We start from the raw sequence: 19,015 nt of genomic DNA on the forward strand, positions 1-19,015 counted from the left end.
TCCGTGATGGAACTCTTCACAAAAGTAACTCTCGTGGCCTCAGTGGTAATGTGGGTGGGTTTAAACTATCAAACTTCAGATTAGTAGTCCAGAGCAAAGCATTTGCACCCCCTATGGACCGTATGTATAGATATGAATAGAGGAAGCCAAAAATGTGTTCCAGTGCAGAAGGCGCCCTGCTGGTCACTCACTGGTCAATAGGCAAGGTCAGCAGTTCATAATAATGAATAAAAAAGATTTACAGTCCTCTACGGTTGATATGAGTCACCAGAATTTACTCCATGGTGAGAGATGAAGGATGCCCAGATTTACACTAAGTCAAGTGTCAGAGTCCTGATTCTAACACACTGTGCTGACCTCTTGGGCTAGAGTGTTCTCCTGCTTTGTAAACAATTGAGGCTAGCCACTTTCGTCCTAACCCTGGTGAGGGCCATATGTGTTTCCGTATCCTGACAGCACCAGCTATGAGCAACCGTCCATTCCAATCTGCTTGTAAATCAATAATTAGCAATAGAATGCCTGACTCGCTTCATTCTCCAAATACTTCACACCCACACCTGGAGCCATGTGCACTGACTAAGAGTAAGAGAAACTGGTGACTTAGTGGTTCCTTTTTTTTTTTTTTTTTTTTTTGATATTTTAAAAAACTCAACCAAAGTTTCTCTAGCCAGTGCCATTCTTAAAAAGATATTTACACTTCAAGATAGGAACCATTATCCATATCCATAGGTAATGGGTTTTGAACTTTGCAAGATTTATGACTGCTTCTTCCTATTTAAAGCTCTCAAAGACACTCAGCTCAGAAGATTACAAAGTTAAGTAGAAATGGCGATTACCCAACTTGTACTTCACTAAAAGCCTCGGGAGCCTGAAAACTAGTCTCACCGGTTTCCTTCCTTCTTTTTACAACAAAATCATTTTTTAGACCACAAAACTATAGAAATTTAAAACTAAAAAGTACATTGGAAATTATGTTGTCACAACCCTGAAGTCAATGACCATAACCCATTTTAGTGAGTACTTACCATGCATTTTATACATATTGTTATATTTAATCTTTACAATAACCTTTTTAAATACGCACATAACCACATTTCCAGATGAGGAAACTGAAGGTCAGAGAGGTTTTGTAGCTTTCCTTACGATATACAGATGGTATTTGAAAGAGATTGAGGTTCACATCCAGACCCAATGCTACTCCCTTGGCTGCTAACCAAAAGGTCAATAGTTTGAACCCACCAGCAGCTCCCAGGAAGAAGACGGAGGCATTTTGCTTTTAGAAAGATTTTCATCCTCAGAATCACTATAGAGCAGTTCTCTTCTGTCAATGGAATCACTATGAGTCACAATCAGCTTGAGGGCAATGGGTTCGCCTAAAAGGCTTCCCAACTAACTTGCATCATATCTTCCTTCCTTCATAGGCACTCTGAAATCTATAATTTTCATGCTTTTTATCTTATTTGTAGACTATAATTTCCCACGAGAATAAAAGCTTCATGCAACTTTGTCTCTCAGGCTCCCTATTAGTCCCAGGACCTCATATTCAACGGTCACTCTGTTGATGTTTGTTGAATTAATAAATATGCTAGAAATGTTCAAAAAAATTAGGCCCAGAAACCACCCAAAACCAAGTATCCCCTGGCTTCTAGATGAATGTTTGTTCTCCAGGTTCTCATTCACCTGAGCTGTGCAGCCTTTTCAAGCCAACCTTCTTTTATACAAAGCCAGAGGTGCCAACATTGCATCTGTTTACCTGCTTTCCTAACCCTCAAAGCCTGGACCACAGTCTCTGTGCGCACAATGCTCTTCTAGGCAGAGTGGAGGTGTAAAGAAGTATAAACTCTGGTCCCTGGTCCCAAAGTATACATAGACAAGCTAGAAAGACAGGAAATACGCCTTTTTAAAAAGGACTGCCATTGCAAGGCAACCTATTCTGAGAACCCAGTGAGCAGCTGTTTGTAACAAAATTTATCTTTGCGCAGAAATTTCTGTCTCAGGGAAACCTAAAGTACTACTGAGGTGAGGAGGAAGGAAGACTCCAATTTGCTAGCTCTGACTTCGCCGGCACCTGCTGTTAATCACACACCTGCACTCGGGCATGATTTAGTGGCTCCTGTGATTGGCCATTTCAATTGCTGTCTCTGTAGATCACTGTCCCAGCTGAATATCCCGAGACCACATTCATCAAAAGCATAATTTGAGAGGAACGTGACTGTTTTTCCAAAACTGGAATAAGAAGAATCAGCAGTATCTTTAAAAGAGAGTTGGTTACCTCTAAGGATAATGGTTTCATTTTTACTGATAAAAGGACATCATCAGTCATTTGGTGTGATTTTGAAAGTATTGAGCTATTTATTTTTGACCACTTATACAAAAACTTTATAAAATTATAACAAAGATTCCAACAAGAATCCAACAACTACTTTATGGAGAAAGTGCCAGTCTCCCCGATATCTGATATAAGGCAAGTGAGTTAGTCCCCAAAGAACAATCCATGGCCGTCCAGTCAATTCCAGCTCATCATGAGCCCAGAGGGCAGAGTGGAACTGCCCCTTTGGGTTTCCAAGGCTGTCACTCTGGATAGGAGCCTCATTTTTCCCTGCGGACTACCAGCTGGGTTCAAACTGAGAACCTTGTGGTGAACAGCCTAACAAATACCCCACTATGCCACCAAGGCTCCTTGTGAGCTAAGTATGAAAAGGAAGTCAGATGAGGTGGGAAAGCTCAGTGCCAAGAACCTGGAGGGCCCGTGTGGTGGCTTCTCTATCTGCTGAACTTCCCTTTCCACCCTGGATCCTAAAGGGTAGGCACCTCACATGAGCTGAGCCAATTACAGGACCCTGGCCTTCTGTCTCCAAGTACAGGGAGCTAACCCAAGCCAGGCCAGTCAGAGCCCAACGATATTTTTCTCTTGTAGCAGAAAGGAATGAATCCATTTTTCTACCTGGCTGTAGAACTTCTGGCAGCTGCATGGAAGAGTCTGAGTAAATGAACTAACATGCAGAGAGAATCTGAGTGCGGAAATCAATACAAAGAGTCAATACCCTAGTCCTAGTCATGGAAGTTTCCAGAGTCGCTTTTCTCTGTGTGTATTATCCTAGGATTCTTTCGGTAACCACCCACCCCACCCACACATCCTTTTCTCCCAGTTAAACTAGTTTACGTTGAGTTTCTGTTGACAAACAATGAAAAGTTACTGGCTAAAAATTATTATCTGAAGGGAGGATGATACACATACCTGACCTTTTAAAGGATTCGTAGCAAGGTTGATATAAGATGGAAGCAGTCAGGATCACACATTTCACACTGGGAAGACAATGAACTTTCGTATCTGGAAATAAAGCAGATGCTGTATACTGCCAGACAGACCATAACATCATTTTGCCGGTTTGGAGGCAAAATCTGAAGACATAAAAGCATGCTGGGTATTTCTGGTTTTCAGTACGGTCCTTCAAGAGAAAACTTGCTTGTATTCAAGCTGACTTTTTTAAAGTGGATGAAAAATGATGAAGTAGGTACATTCTGATGTTAACACAGAGGCCTTTTCTGCCAGTGGCTAGAGACCTAAAGCCGCTGAGGGTCAAGACAACCATGTTCCTGAAAATAGTCAAAGATCAGCCCTCTTGCCCGTAGTGAAAAGATTTCACTGACAAGAAAAGGGACTCCCTAGGTGTTACTTAGAAATGGGGGAAACCTGATCACCCACACTTCTCCCAAACAACTCTTGCTACACATTCCTTCCTGAGACTGTCAACTCATTTTTCCCATCACAAAGTGTAAATCATTAGGATGCAGTCATGAGCTACAATCAGTTGAGGTTTTCTGTTTTTTGTTTCAACCAATTCACCCGATTGTTTCCATTTCCCTGAAGCAAGAGATTAGACCCCAAAACCCACTGACATCAAGTCACTTCCAACTTATAGCAATCCTTTACGGAATTTCAGAGGCTGCACATCTTTGTGATAGCAGATAACTTCATTTTTCTCCTGTGGAGCAGAGAGTGGATTCAAATTGCCAGCCTTTTGGTTAGCAACCCAAGGCTTACCCGAGGCCAAAGGAGATGTTACTGAATGGGGGTTACAAGAGGATGAAAATCCCCTGGGTTACATCACTCTGCTGGGAACTGAACAGTTGGCAATTCAAATCCACCTAGAGACTCCAGAAGAAAGTCCTGGTGATCTGCTTCCCCCAAAAAATCGGCCATTGAAAAATCTGTGGTACACAGTTCTATTCTATACGCATGGGTCTCTGACTTGGAATAGACTTACGCAGCAACTGGTTTTATAGGAGGATGGGCACAATCCTGTGAATCCATTTCCAGAGAGCTAGAAACTTCCAAGGCTAGGTCCAGAGTTAAATATTATGTTATTAGATGGATAATATTGGCAATATTTTTACTATAAGTCAACAGAACCCATCAAAATGAATACAATATTGACAACCAACTAGCTCTTGGAGAGGCATTTTGTTGGAAATTTTCTAAATTAGAAACCTCAACCTCTAAGGCAACCCCTTTTTTGTTTTATTGGGTGCTGTTTTGTTGGCTCCCACTCGTAGCCATTCTACACACAACAGAGCAAAACTTTGCCTCGCCCTGCACCATCCTCACTATTGTTATGTGCACGCCTGTTACGCAGCCACTGTGTCAGTCCATCTCATACTATCCCTCTTTCTCATTGCCTGTCTATTTTACCAAGCAGGATGTCCTTGTCCAAGGACTGGCCTCTCCTGATAACATGTCAAAAGGACATGAGATGAAGGAGCACCATCCTTGATTTTTGTTATTAATAAATCATTTTATTGGAAGCTCTTATAACAATCCATACATCAATTGTATCAAACTCATTTGTCCATATGTTGTCATCATCATTTTAAAAACATTTCTTTTCTGCTGGAGCCCTTGGTATTAGCTTCACATTTTTTCCATCATTCCCCCACCCTTTCACACTCATGGACCCCTGATAAATTATAAATTTTTATTATTTCCATATCTCATACCATCCACTGTCTCCCTTTCGCCATTCTTGATTTCAAGGAGAATTAGGGCTGTATTTCTTCCATGACAGATGTTTTTGCCCTTTTGACAACCCATAGTACTTTCAGCATTCTTCACCAATACCATAATTCAAATGCATCAATTCTTCTAGTCTTCTTTATTCAATGCCCAACTTTCACATGAATCTGAGGCATTAAAAATGACATGGGTTGAGTCAGGCGCAGCTTAGTCCTCAAAGCGGCATTCTTGCTCATCAACGCTTTAAGGTCTTGTGCAGCATATTTACCCAATGCAATATGTCCTGTAATCTCTTGATTGCTGCTTCTATGAACAGTGATTGTAGATCCAAGCAAGTTGAAAACCTTGATAACTTCAAATCCTTGACAAAGGAAATCCCTTGGTCTCTATAACCTTCTAGAAGAATACATTCTCCTATGAGCTGTCACTTCATCAAGCATCTCCATGGAAATAATCAAAACAACAATGCCTGAAGACAAAATGCCATAGACCTAATAGTATCCAGAAAGAGATTTAAAATGCATGTGCCTACTACCCTTCTTGAGTGTAGTATGCTAGTCTCTGGAACAGTCCCACTGGGTGGTATTTGTACTTTTGACCCTCTTCCAGACAGGAGTTTTTATTATAATTGTCCTGCTGTGTGTTCGATGATTGCTCACAGGCCTACAAGTCTCAAGGTGCCATATCCATCCCTGAAGGAGAGGAAAGCATATTGCCCAAAGACCCTGGGCTTATTCCTTTGAAGGAAAGGGGAGCCAAGGCATTCACTATATTATGTAGGCAGGAGGATACTTGGAATTTTATAGATGGAAGAAGGGGATGAGTGGACATGTATGTACTCTGTATCCACAGAGAGGACTGTAACATCTGAGGAGTCAACCATGAAGTGTCATTCACAGTCATAGTAATTGGTCCAAGATAGGGAACATGCCAGGTTTTACCAAAACCATTTTCTAGGGTGTGTTTTTTTTTTTTTTTTTTTTTGGTTTGGGGTTTTTCTGCTATAGCTTGTTGTGAAACTGTCTCTGTTATCTTTGGAGGCAATCAGTGAAATTACAACTTCAGAGCTGCAGACCGATAGCCTCCCCGCTAGCCCCCAAAATTCCTTTGTGCAAAATAGAAAACTTTTCCCCTTTCTCAATCATTTCACCAATTTTTTTGTTTGGAAAGATATATGAGTGCCATCTGCTGGGAATGAATTTTAAAAAGTGATGTGGTAGCAATTGTATAATACTGCTTGATGAGAACTAGGCAATGATATGATATCTGTATTAAGTCCCTATAAAATTGTTCAGAATATATATTTTTTTCAGGCACCTAAGATAATATATATATATTAGATGCCTGAAATGTTTTGCCTTTGACATGGAGCGTACTTACATCGCAAATGGAGCCCGATTGATGACCATGGCCCCTGTACAGGGAGAAGCTTGGCCCAATTATGTCAATATACCAAAGGAAGAAGAGCTATTAAGGACTAAGTGAAGTTTCTGCCCATTTCAGTTTCCTGGTTCCAACTCCTCAAGTCCCCAGATTTATCCGGACTCCTGTAACTCATTCTTCCATCTGGTGCAATATTATAGTCTCTTAAGTCACCAGCTAGCTCAAACTGAGCTTTATTCTTTACAACTAGAGGATTTTTTGACAACTACATCAAGGCTCGCTCATTGACCATATGACCTTAGCAATGCCAGTTGATGTTTGTGAGCCTAAGCGTCCCCAAAAACGACGAATCAAGCAATGACTGGATCAGAAGCAGATGAGATAAACACATAAAAAAGTTGTTAAAACACTTTGTGCTGCATGATGTAAGGGATCCCAGGATAGCATTGAAAATGAGTGGTGGTGCTGTTGACAATTCAGACACAGGAACAGAGCATGTAAAGTATGTATTTCTGATTTCCTGTCTTTCTTCACAGTGTGGGCAGAGTTTTGTTTTGTAATGTAGAAAAGAGAGATAATGAGGCAGCTTTCATCAATCTAAGTCAAAATCAATAGGGATAGAAGGATTGATTTATGCCACTCTGCGCAATAGGTTCCTGATTCTGTCCTACCTTCTTCCACAGGGAAAAATGGAAGATGGATCACAGCAGAGATAACAAGTAGGTTTTGTTGCCAGGAAAATTAATGTCTACACACAACTTTTTAAAATGATAAAACCTGAGAGAGCTTGTTTTCATCATCATGATTAGGCTTCTGTTATAGGTGGTTGTTGGCATGTCAACAAGTTGATGGGGAAAATGAAAACAACCTATGTCTCTGGGGAATAAAAGAGTAAATAAATTTACTAGCTCTTAACAGTACAAGTCGAAGACTTTTACCTTTGCTAACTAGACACTTTGAGTGGAAACAAAGGCCATTTGTTAAAGCAATCAAGCTGAAAATACATGTCTCAATATAGGGCATAATCTACTACTAATAATAGGGCATAATCTACTAATTTGTTGATCATTAGACACATCAAGGGCTAATATATCAATATTCTTTGAAACACTGTACTCTTATCAAATTGGCCCAATTTATTTCATCCTTGCTGTTTCTCTATATCTTAAACAGTTCAAAAGAGCTTGGCAGGTCAATTAATTAACCAGAAAACCTTTATTGGGGCTCACCATTTGCAAATTGTTGTGCTAGAGAATTTAGAAAACTAAAATCAAACTCATCATTGAGTTAATTCTAACTCATAGGTACTCCATAGGACAGAGTAGAATTGCTCCTTGGGGTTTCAAAGATTGTACATCATTACAAAAGTAAACAGCATCATATTTTTACTGCTGGGCAGCTGGTAGTTTTGAACCACCAACCTTGCAGTGAGGAATGTTTAAATCACTGTACCACCCAGATTCCTTGCTATAGAGCATTTAGAGTCTATCAAATTCACAAAGATATGGTCTCTGCCTTCAAGATATTTGAAATATAGGTGGGGAAAAATATTAACAAAACAAGTTAAATCTGATTAATTCATTCATGTATTCTTTCAACAAATATTCATTCAGATCTTACTAGATACCAGAAGAAAAAAATAAGCAAAAATAGTTTACCTAACAGAGCTTAGATTCTGCGCGCAGACACACACACACACAATTAAATACATTTACTTTTCATTGGTAATAAGTACTATAAAGGAAAATTACATGATGCCTTCAGTAAAAATAATTTCACCTGAGAAATTTACATTTAAGTTGAAGATCTATAGATGCGTGGCAATTGATCATATAAGGGAAAAGAATAGGACATCTAAATCAAAGCTAAAACCCAATTCCACTGCTTCTGAGTCCACTTTGACTCATAGTGATCCTATAGAACAGAGTAAAACTACTTCCTAGAGATTCTAGGTTTATAAATCTTTACTGGAGCAGAGAGCCTCATCTTTCAACCAAAAAGCAGCTGGTGGGTTTGAACTGCCCAATGCTTAACCCATTGATGCTCTTAGACTATCTCAGGTGCTTTGAAAAGCATTTATGAAGACACCATAGTAGGCGAGAGCTTAAACATGAAACCCATTGCCATTGAGTAGATTCTGACTCAAAGAAACCCTAAAGGCCAAACTAGAACTCCCTCATAGGTTGTGAATCTTTACAGAAGCAAACTTGCTTCTCCCAGAATGGCTGGTAGGTTTGAGGCACTGATTGTTCTGGTTACTAGCCAAATTTTCCAGCATTGTGTCACCAGGACTCCTTCTTAGAACATTAGTGCTAACTAAAAAGAGATTAATATGATTAAAATAGAGAGAAAGCAGTGGGGGAGGAGGCAAAAATGTAACCAAAAGGATAGAGAGGGACCAGATTGTTCTGATAGACCATGTTAAGAATCGTATTTAATGGCAATTAAAAGCATTTGTGAGTTTTAAGGAGGGAGATGCCATATTCAAAAATGTAGTTTCTAAAGAACTGTCTGATTCTACCAATAATGGATTGAAGATAGCAAGAACAGATTTTGGAGAAGAGTCATAAGAAGTTTACCTACCAATGCCCCCTGCTTATGGTCAAGTCCTATCTCATTCCTCAGCACCGGTCACCATTACCAGCCCCTTGGAATAGAGGAGGACGCTCTCCAGGCATCCTACAGAGAAACTCCAAACATACGTTCACAGAGAAATCATGCTAGCAACTCATGCAGTTGGTTCCAGGGTTTAATGAACACTGTCGCTTCACTTTCACAGGGACTTCGCTTTTCATTCTGGAGCAGTTTTATAATAAAAACGGACCTCGAGCAATTCAAAAGATTCCCCCCAGAAGACTATGAAGATAATGAAAGGGTTTCAATAGTACTTCCATGAACAGGCGAGCAAAGCCAAAGCTTCAAGTATTCTAAAGCGTTTTGTGCAGATAATGAACAGATATTAAGAAGTATAGTCTCTTGTTATTCATCAGGCCAAATCCCCGCCCACACTCAGGAAGTCACTGAGGCTCCAATTGTTGGAAGAGACAGGAAGGGGTGGGGTCCAGCGTGTAGATGGTGGAGTGAGCCTGGGAAAGAGTCATTGCTATCCATAGGGTGCCTTTGTCCGAATTATAAAAAGACTCTTCTGCCTCTGGGTGGCTGCAGCACACCCGAACACACAGTGTGGTGAACAGAGAGCAGGCGAACACACAGTGTGGTGAACAGAGAGCAGGCTAGCCGTCAGTCCCCATGGCCCTCAACAAGACCCCTTAGGCAGTGAACAACATGCACCACATGTAGCAGGCCTGGTCTGCAGAGAAGGCCACAGGGCACCTTAGGGCACCTCAGAGCAGAGACGTGAGAGCCACTCCTTGGATTTGCATCCTGGCTTACTAGCTGCGTGGGCAAGAAAAAATAACTTTATTTCACCATGACTTGATTTTTCCATCTCTAAAAGGAGAAAAATAATAGTCCACTGATCAAAAGATTGTTATAAGAACTGAGTTAATATTTGTTATGTAGCAATTATCAATTATAAGCATGTTCATTGAAATAAATAATCATATAGTTAGTGGAGATCTTTCTACTATATGAGACAAAGTCATTTCTGAGAGGCAACCAAATTTTCTAAATGAATTTCTACAGAAAACATTAGAGGGCTATTAGAACGAATAATGCCCTTTGGGACAAAACCTGATGCCAAAGTTGAGTTCAGTAGGCAGCCAAAATCTAGAGTAACATCACTGTTCCCCTCCCCCAGTGTTACCTAAATTCCTGCTGAATAATTCTGGCCTCGCCAGATAGCGATCCGACTCATGCGCCTTTCAAATATGCCCACATCACCCAAGTACGTTTCTCAGCAGGAAGTGTCTGCCTGCTGCTGGCGTACTCTGAGGATTATGGAAGATGGTATGCAGGCACTAATGGCGACATTTACTCAACAGCTATGCGAAAAATGAATATTTCAATACAAAACAACGCTCCCAGCTTCCCGTTACCAATTCAATTATTCCCACACCAAAGTGCACTCCCTACTAGGAAAAATTACTGCCTTACCTTCTGATTTCTGTTTATCTTTAGGAAGACCAAGACAATAGGTAAATGCACATGCAGGGGGTTTTAAAAAGTTTATGGCAAAGTTCCTTTATCTTTCAATTCCAGTTTTCTGCAACCTTTGTGAAGTTCCCTCACATTTATTTATTAGTCACCCTGAGGTCAATTCCTATGCATGCTGACCCTATGTGTGTCAGAGTAAAATTGTGCTCCACGAAGTTTTCAGTGGCTGATAATCAGGCCTTTCTTCCAGCCCACCTACAGGTAAACTCAAACTGCCAGCCTTTCAGCTCATGCACTGCTATTTAGCTACCCTCATCCACTTATCAGAAAGGCTTCTCTCTAGTACCAAGATAGTTTTTTTTAATAGAATAAGAGGGGAGGTGGGGGAGTGACGGAGGAAGGGTAAAATGGGAGACAATGTTAAGGAGTCCATAAAAAAAAAAGACTGTTTGGTAACTGGTTGTAGTAGCAATTGTACATTCTACTTGATGTGATTGACATTTGGAATGATATTATATACATATGAAATCCTAACTAATTAAAAAAACGCCCTAGCTGCCAGTATAATCTGCAGTGAACTAAAACCTCAACAAGACATTGATGACATCCGTGTCAGGGAACATGACCTACTAAATCCTAATAATGAATCCAAACAGCAAAACCCTACTAAGGTTTTCTAGCTCATAAAATCCCTTATTTTCTATCTCATTTTTCTCATCAAATTTAGGGATTAAATTCTAGGAATAGACTGAGTTCTAAGGTAAGTACCATATAAGCATTTGTTAGTCAAAGTCCAGCACATACCAGCAAAATACCACTGTAGGTATTTTGAGCAGGAAGAGATTTAATACAGGGAGTTCAAATTTTGCAAAATGGATGTAGGGGTTAAAGGAATAACTTCTAATCTGGGATTTAATGGATGACTCCCAGGACGATATAAAATTAGCATATCTCTGAGGCTGACATTGGAAATGTAAAACTAAATCCCTATAAGGGAAGCCCAAGAATGTGGAGTCCAGGACACAGGACCAAGAAATCATAACTTAGAGAATGGTGAGGCCCTCTCCCAAGATTTCAGGTCTGGAACTGAACTCCCCTCCAGGTGATAATAATAACCTGTTTAAGATCAAAAGGACAGCATTTACCTCGGGGAAATGTTCAGGGGATCAGGAAAGATGGAGGAATGGAACCAGGAAACTGTGGGAGGAAAGAAGTAATGTAAGCGATGGTAAATTGAGAGGCCTGAAATGATTTGCTGAATCAGAATGTGCATGATTTGTGTGGACTGGAAAGCTAAAACTATGATCTGCTCTGTAAATCTGTATGTAACTCACAATTAAAAGGGAAAGGGAAAAAAGAAGCCATTGCTGCTGTAACTGACTCTCGATCCTTATGAACTTGAAGATTACACCCTGACATACTGATGTAAATGGCATGTATCTTTCTTCAACCTTACTTGCCAGCAGAAGAAGACAAAGGAGAGCAAGCAGCTTCCTCGTCCACTCCACCTTCCATATCCTGGCACAAGTATATATAATTGTAAGAATCCATTTCACATCCAGAACCCTAGTTGCAAAAGAGTATTGGACATGTAATTTTTCACCTTCTAACCTCTTCATAAAGAAGGGTGAAGTGCACCAGCCTGTGTGATCATGTGATCCCGAAGGGATCAGTTATCAGGCATCAAAGAACAAAAAATCATATCATTGGCTGCACACCTCCATGATACGATCGCTGAAGACAAATGGGTGCATAAGCAAATGTGGCGAAGAAAGCTGATGGTGCCCAGCTATCAAAAGAGATAGTGTCTGGGGTCTTAAAGGGTTGAAGGTGAACAAGCACTCATCTAGCTCAGAAGCAGCAAAGCCCACATGGAAGAAGCACGCCAGCCTGTGCGATCATGAGGTGCCAAAGGGATCAGGTATAAGGCATCATCCAAAAAAAAATACCATAGTGAATGAAGGGGGAAGTGCAGAGTGGAGACTCAAAGCCCATTTGTTGGCCACTGGAGATCCCCTCACAGAGGGGTCTAGGGGAGGAGATGAGTCAGTCAGGGTGCGAGGTAGCACCGATGAAGAATACTGCTTTCCCCCAGATCCTGGATGCTTCCTCACCCCCAACTACCATGATCCGAATTCTGCCTTGCAGGACTGGATAGGGCAGAGGTTGTACACTGGTACATATGGGAGCTGGAGGCACAGGGAATCCAGGACGGATGATACCTTCAGAACCAGGGGTGTGAGGGGCGATGCTGGGAGAGTGGAGGGTGAGTGGGTTGGAGGGGGGGAGCCGATTGTAGGGATCTGCATGTGACCTCCTCCCTGGGGGACAGACGGCAGGAAATGGGGTGGGGGGAACGCAGGATAGGGCAGGATGCGACAAAGTGATAGTCTGTGAATTGTCGAGGGCTCATGGGGGAGGGGGGAGTGAGGAGGGAGGGGGGGAAAGAGGACCTGATGCAGGGGGCTTAAGTGCAGAGCAGGTGCTTTGGGGATGGTTGGGGCAGAGGGTGTGCGGAGGTGCTTTGTACAATTGATGTATGTATATGTGTGGATTGTGATGGGAGTTGTGTGAGCCCCTAGTGAAATGTTAAAAAAAAAAAGGTTGAAGTGGAAGTTTCATAAAGCAATCAGTAGAATCCACCACAGTACCTCTAGAAAGTTCCCCAAATATACTCACTACTCTAGGGATAAAATGCATGAAAATATACTATTAGAGAGGATTCCTTCAGGTTAAGCCTTCGCCTTTCATGGGCCACAGGAGCAAATCATGGTACAAGTAAAGCTTTAAGCTTTTATCATTCTAATGTGAATTAGTATATTTAATCCACTTATTAGAGTACAGAAGGTTCCAAGTTTTTGCACAGGGGGAATAAGAAAGATGAGGAAGAGGACAACAACGTGTGGGTGTGGGGAGGGGGAAGGGATTTGTACTAATGATTAATATGAGTGGCTGCTAACCAAAGGCTGGCAGTTTTGAATCCACCCAGAGGTGCATCAGAAGAAAGACTTGCAGTATACAGCTTTAAATCATCAACCATTGAATACCCCGTGAAGCACAGGTCTACTCGGATACACAGGACGTTGCCATAAATGATAATCAACTCTACAGCAACTGGCTTGGCACAGTGTAGGTGAGGCATGACCTATATGTTTTTAGCACCGCTTCTCTCTATTCTTTTTACCTGGCAGCTTTCCACATTAACATTACTGTATTCATTTCCTGTAGATGACATATAATAAATCACCAAACCCGCAGTTTAAAGCACAGAAAGAAAATAAAATGACAAAGGGCTAGAAGTCCAAAATCAAGTTGCCAGTAGTGTTGGGGCTTTCTTTTTGAAGGCTCCAAGGCAGGAAACACCCCAGGACTTTCTCCTACCTGGCAAACAATCCTGATAGTCCTTAAGGTACGTATCCAACCTTCCCTTGTTCCATCTTCACATAGTCTTCTCCCGTGTGTGTCCCTTTCTGCCTCCTATTATGAAAATCTCTTTGGATTTAGGGCCCACCCTAATCTAGTTTCATATCATCTTGATTCCCACCTTAATCACACCAGCAAAGACCATATTTCCAAACAAGGTCACATTCTATTCTAAGATTCCAAGGAGACCTGAATCTTTGAGAGACACAATGCAACACCACAGAGTTCCTGGATGGTACAAATGATTCACATACTTGAAAGCCAGCCAAAAGTTTGATTCTGCTGAAATGTACTGTGTAAGAAAGGCCTGGTGATCTTCTATTGGAAAATCAGCAATTGAAAGAGATCTATTCTGACACATGTAAGGTTGCCATGAGCCAGAGTCAGCACAAGGGCCACTGGTGTTATTCAACCCTCAGTCACTTTCATGACCATCCCTGGCTTGCTTGATTTTCCTTCTTTTTCTCCTTAGGGGTTAACTGAAGAGTCTTGAGTTACTGAAGATAAAGTCACCCAGCCCAGTGGGTAACTGTGGCATTATAAATGGCAGGCATAGCCTAAAATGAAAAAACCAATAGTTTTGAGTCAGAACAGGAAGTCCCGTTAGGACTGTCAAACGCAAGTTTACTCTTGGTGATTGTAGACCAGAGGGGCTGGATAACTGGCTGCACCATTTTGTCTGACAGATACAGAAGCCATGTTAAGTCCTTCAGGTGTGGGAGAGAATTTTCCACACATCAGAAAAGGAGGTCTCAGAGGTCCTGAACCATTGCCAAGTAAAACGACTGCGTTTTCTCTCACTTCTAACTCACTTTGGCAACTGCCCAGGTGCTTGGGAATTTGTACTGCCTGGTGGGTAAATGAGGTCCACGCCTGTTCACCTAAGTGCCTCCTATTAAGTTGTCTATGAGGCTGGGGCAAACCCCCAAGGCAAGCCATGATAATTATCCAAACTGGCTGATCGCTGCCTGGGCTCCTCACAGAGGCTCACCCTGGTCCCAGGGAACCATAAACCAGTTAACAACTCAACACTAATTAATAAACTCCTTAATGAAGATATAAATGCCCACATTTTCATCCTTTACAGTGTAGTTTGGGCTCTTTTTCCTTTAAACAGCTTAAATAATGTCTTTACTTCCTCCGTTTTTCAATTCCCACTTTCATGTTTGTTTCCAGACTCTGTCTGCCTTGGCTTTTTCAATCCATCACATTCAATGCCCCATGCTATCTCCTCCTTGTCTTTCACGGTGTTTTTTTTTTTCTCTCAATCTTCAGTAACTCCATTGTGAACCTGCAGGGAACAGGCAAACCTGCTGAGCTTTTCAAGCAAAAAGGGCAGGGGCTGTGTGACCATCTACATATATGGAAACCGAGGGGGAAATGCCGCAATATTAGAAAAGGATAAATAAGGTCACTGCCTTTCAGAGAAAATGAAAGGTGGTTGACAAGCACCATGCACCCCACTCACTGTGCCTGCCATGTGCAACGACGAGCCTCATGGCATGGGATGGGGAAAGGTCATACCTGCATATCTGGAATGCTCTCTTTGTCAAACATTAAAAGTTTGTTTTCACTTGAAGTATATAGATAACACGAAAGCTATGGGGCTCAAACAATTTGCACTTGACTGCTAACTAAAAGGTTGACCATTTGAAACCGCTCAAGAGTAATGCAAAATAAAAGGCGTGGAAAGCTGCTTTTACGGACATTTTAGGCAAGAAAACCCTGCGGAGCTGTTCCACATGGACACACGGGGGGGTCGCCACACGTTAGCAGAAGCTCAACGACAACTAATAACAACAATTGCCAACAGAGACAGAAGTAAAGGGACCAATATTATGACGAGCGCGCAGCCATCGTTTAGCTTCACGGTAATGCCGTGGGTTCCGTACGGGGCTGCAAGACCAGCGGGTCAAACGCACCAGCCCCTCGGAGGGGAAAAGATGAGATGTCCACTCTAATAAAGATTCTATTCTAGGAAATCCTATGGAGCAGCTCTGCTCTGCCCTGTCGGGTAGTTGTGTGTCAGTATCAAAGCGGTGGCAGTGAAGTTACGTGGCCACATGGCTAATCTTATGGTAAACATTAACTCCACCTCTTTTGTCCATCACCAAGGAATAATTTGAAACAAATCTCAGACATTTTACCATTTTGTGATTTTTTAAATAAGAATTCTTATGAAATCTTAAGACCGTATATTGACCGTTTTCAGACCTCAACCTAAATGTGTAGCTCTGGATACAATTAGATACCATTGGCTTCGTCTATCAGTTGTACCAGTCAGCAGCTGTGTGACCTTAGAATATCCATTAAAGTCTCTAAGTCTCAGTTCTTCATCTACAACACATGGGTAATAGTGCCTACCTCTTGGGTTATTGTGAACATTAAACAAGACAATGCAAGAATAAACAATAAATATTAGGTTCCATAGTTAATTACTATTACTTGGGAACTTGAAGGGAAAGACTACAGGTGTCCTGTGGTCACCTCGAGGGATTGATTCCAGGATCCCCTCATCCTACCACACCTGGCACCCCTCTGCTCTACTGCCCACTCCCTCTTCTCTATGGATGCTCGAGTCCCTGATATAAAAATGGGGGGTATTTGAATATAATATATGCACATCCTCCTATATATTTTAAATCATCTCTAGATTACTTATAATATCCAAAACCATGGAAATGTTGTGTAAACAGCACTTTACATTTCCTCTTAGCTTTTGACAGATTATTTTGACCACTTAATTGCTTTTTTCCCCCTTAAATAGTTTTCATCTGCTTTTGATTGAATCTGCCAATGCAGAACCTGTGGTTACAGATGTAGCTCTACTTCAGCTTCTAAGAATGTCCCAGGTTTCATGAGATGACCCTTTGAACCAGGTCATTTATCATCTTGTTTTTCCATGTGCCAACATCAGCTGGTCAAAAGAGAACTTCCCCCCTTCTCTAAGACGTTTCGGATGACTGATGTCTAGGGACTTTCTTCTTGGCCTCTGGGTACAGCTAAAACTCCATTGACAGCTCCTCATTGCATGAAATATGAACCTGAAGAAGAAACTGAATTTGACTGAGACATACATTTTTTTTCATGGTGGGTTTCCACCACCGAGAAATGAAAGTAATTATAGTCTCAGGCCTTGTAGTCTATTTCCTGTGGTACCATGAGTTAAGCGTTGGGCTGTTAACTGCAAGCTTGAGAGTTCAAACCAGCTAGCCCCCCTGAGGGAGAAAGATGAGGCTGTCTGTTCCCATAAAGATTTACAATCTCTGCAACTCTGCAGAGCAGTTCTGTCCTATAGGGCCACCATGAGTAAAAATCAACTCAGTGGCAGTGGGTACTGCCTAGTTTTATATGGTTGGCTTGGATCTGTGTTCTCAAACAAATAGAAGTTGGTTTTGTTTCAGTTTTTCCCCAGCTTTTCATGAATGGACTACAAACTGTGATAGAGATAGTCTAGATGCTAGCCAAGCCAGGTTCCCCTCTCTGGATACACTGTGGTGGAAGAACTGTATTTCTTATCCTCCCCTGCATATATGTGGAACCATGTGACAAAGTCTTATCAATGGTAGGTTTAAGGAAAATTGGCTTTTTTTTTTTAAACTTATCACCAGCATTTAAAAACCCAGGCTCAGGGAAAGAACTCAGCCTGGGGACACATTTATGGTTTTAATATAGCGAATATTTAGCCTGCCATGGCTACCACAAAACCAGGACAAGAATATTCGCAGGAAAATTGGCTTTGTGAAGCAGATGGAACATTATGATGTTATAAGTCTGCTGAAATATATGATTTGTAACCAACTTCTATCCTCAGATCTTCTGGGATTGTTGTGGATTATATCCCTAATGTACACCTAGATTTTGAAAATGAGCATCGACTGATATTAGTAGATTGTGATTTTCTGAGGAGGCAATAGTGATGTCCAGGAAGTTCAATGAGCTTAAAGTAAAAGAGGACCAATGCATTGACATGATATTGAAAGTCAAGTATTGCTCACAACAGAATGCTTCAAGTATGAAGTCCTGTGTCCCCACTCATAAGTAATGGGCACGACATCTCTGTGTCTGCAGAAAGCTGGATGCTATAGGCTTAGGATCAGAAAACACTTGTAATAACGGTGCAGCCTCCACCCAAGAGCTAACGTAACACTTCCACTCTCCAAAAGTGGTCTTTGGAATAAAGCAAGCCTAGCGCCTGGACTGCCTTCGGCACACTAAAGGGTATAAAAGGATGTAAGAGAAAACAATTCCCTCACTGTTCCACAGCAACAGAAAATACAATCCTGAAGCCTTCTTCAATTCTCTGTGACCAGAAGTAGGAGTTAATTCTTGCTCCTGCAATGGAGAAGGACCAGTGAAAGGAAAAGAACACAGTGAGCTCAAGGAGTGAGACAGGTAAGTATGGACTCTTCATATAAAGCCACTGTCCATGGTAAATTTTGGAAATTAATTTTCAAACTCCAAACTTACTTAACTTGAGTAAATTCCTACTCATAGCAACCCTTTCAGCTGCAGTAGGAAGTCTCAACTTTCTCCTGTGAAGCAGCTGGTAGTTTCAAACTGCCAAGCACTCCTGTGTGCCACCAGGGCTCCGAAACCTGGGGACAGGGGCTGGGAATGTGTACAATGATCTACTCCATCAAATTGTTCTGTAGCCATCAATATGCTAGATTTGAAAGAATAATAACTGATTTCATCAAGTGTCTCATCAGTCCTTACGAACCTGCCTGACAGCTGACTTTACCTCACCGCTCATCACACAGGAAAGCTTGTCACCTGAGCTACGTAGCTAAGAGGTTTGCTGCTTTTCACTTTCATCCGAGTCCCCTGCCGCTTTGGGGACTTCACAGAAGTGGATGTTGTGCATGTGCATCCTCTGAACACCCCCCCACCCCAGGACATCTCCTCTGGCTGCTTTCCCTGAAGGTTGGGTCATACCTCAACAATAAAAAACAAGCAGATGTATTCATTTATTTCATTAAAGTTCATACTAAGAGGCATGACAACATTTTCAAAATTACAAGGTTTTCAGAATAATTTTATTGATGTATAATTGACATGCCATACCGTTCAATAATGTTAACATATTAAAGAGTTGTGTGGTTGTCACTACAATCTATTTTAGAACATTTTCTTCAT

General features: G+C 41.5%; 1 non-coding gene across 1 annotated transcript; it reads right to left on the minus strand.

The window, feature by feature from the left end:
- Nucleotides 1–17,475: 17,475 nt before the first annotated feature.
- On the minus strand, nt 17,476–17,604 carry LOC142430052 (small nucleolar RNA SNORA72). Its single transcript, XR_012780536.1, has one exon. It is a non-coding gene; the product is annotated as a small nucleolar RNA SNORA72 (small nucleolar RNA).
- Nucleotides 17,605–19,015: the final 1,411 nt, after the last annotated feature.

Source organism: Tenrec ecaudatus, chromosome 16 (genome assembly GCF_050624435.1).
Source record: "Tenrec ecaudatus isolate mTenEca1 chromosome 16, mTenEca1.hap1, whole genome shotgun sequence".
Lineage (NCBI taxonomy): Eukaryota > Metazoa > Chordata > Mammalia > Afrosoricida > Tenrecidae > Tenrec > Tenrec ecaudatus.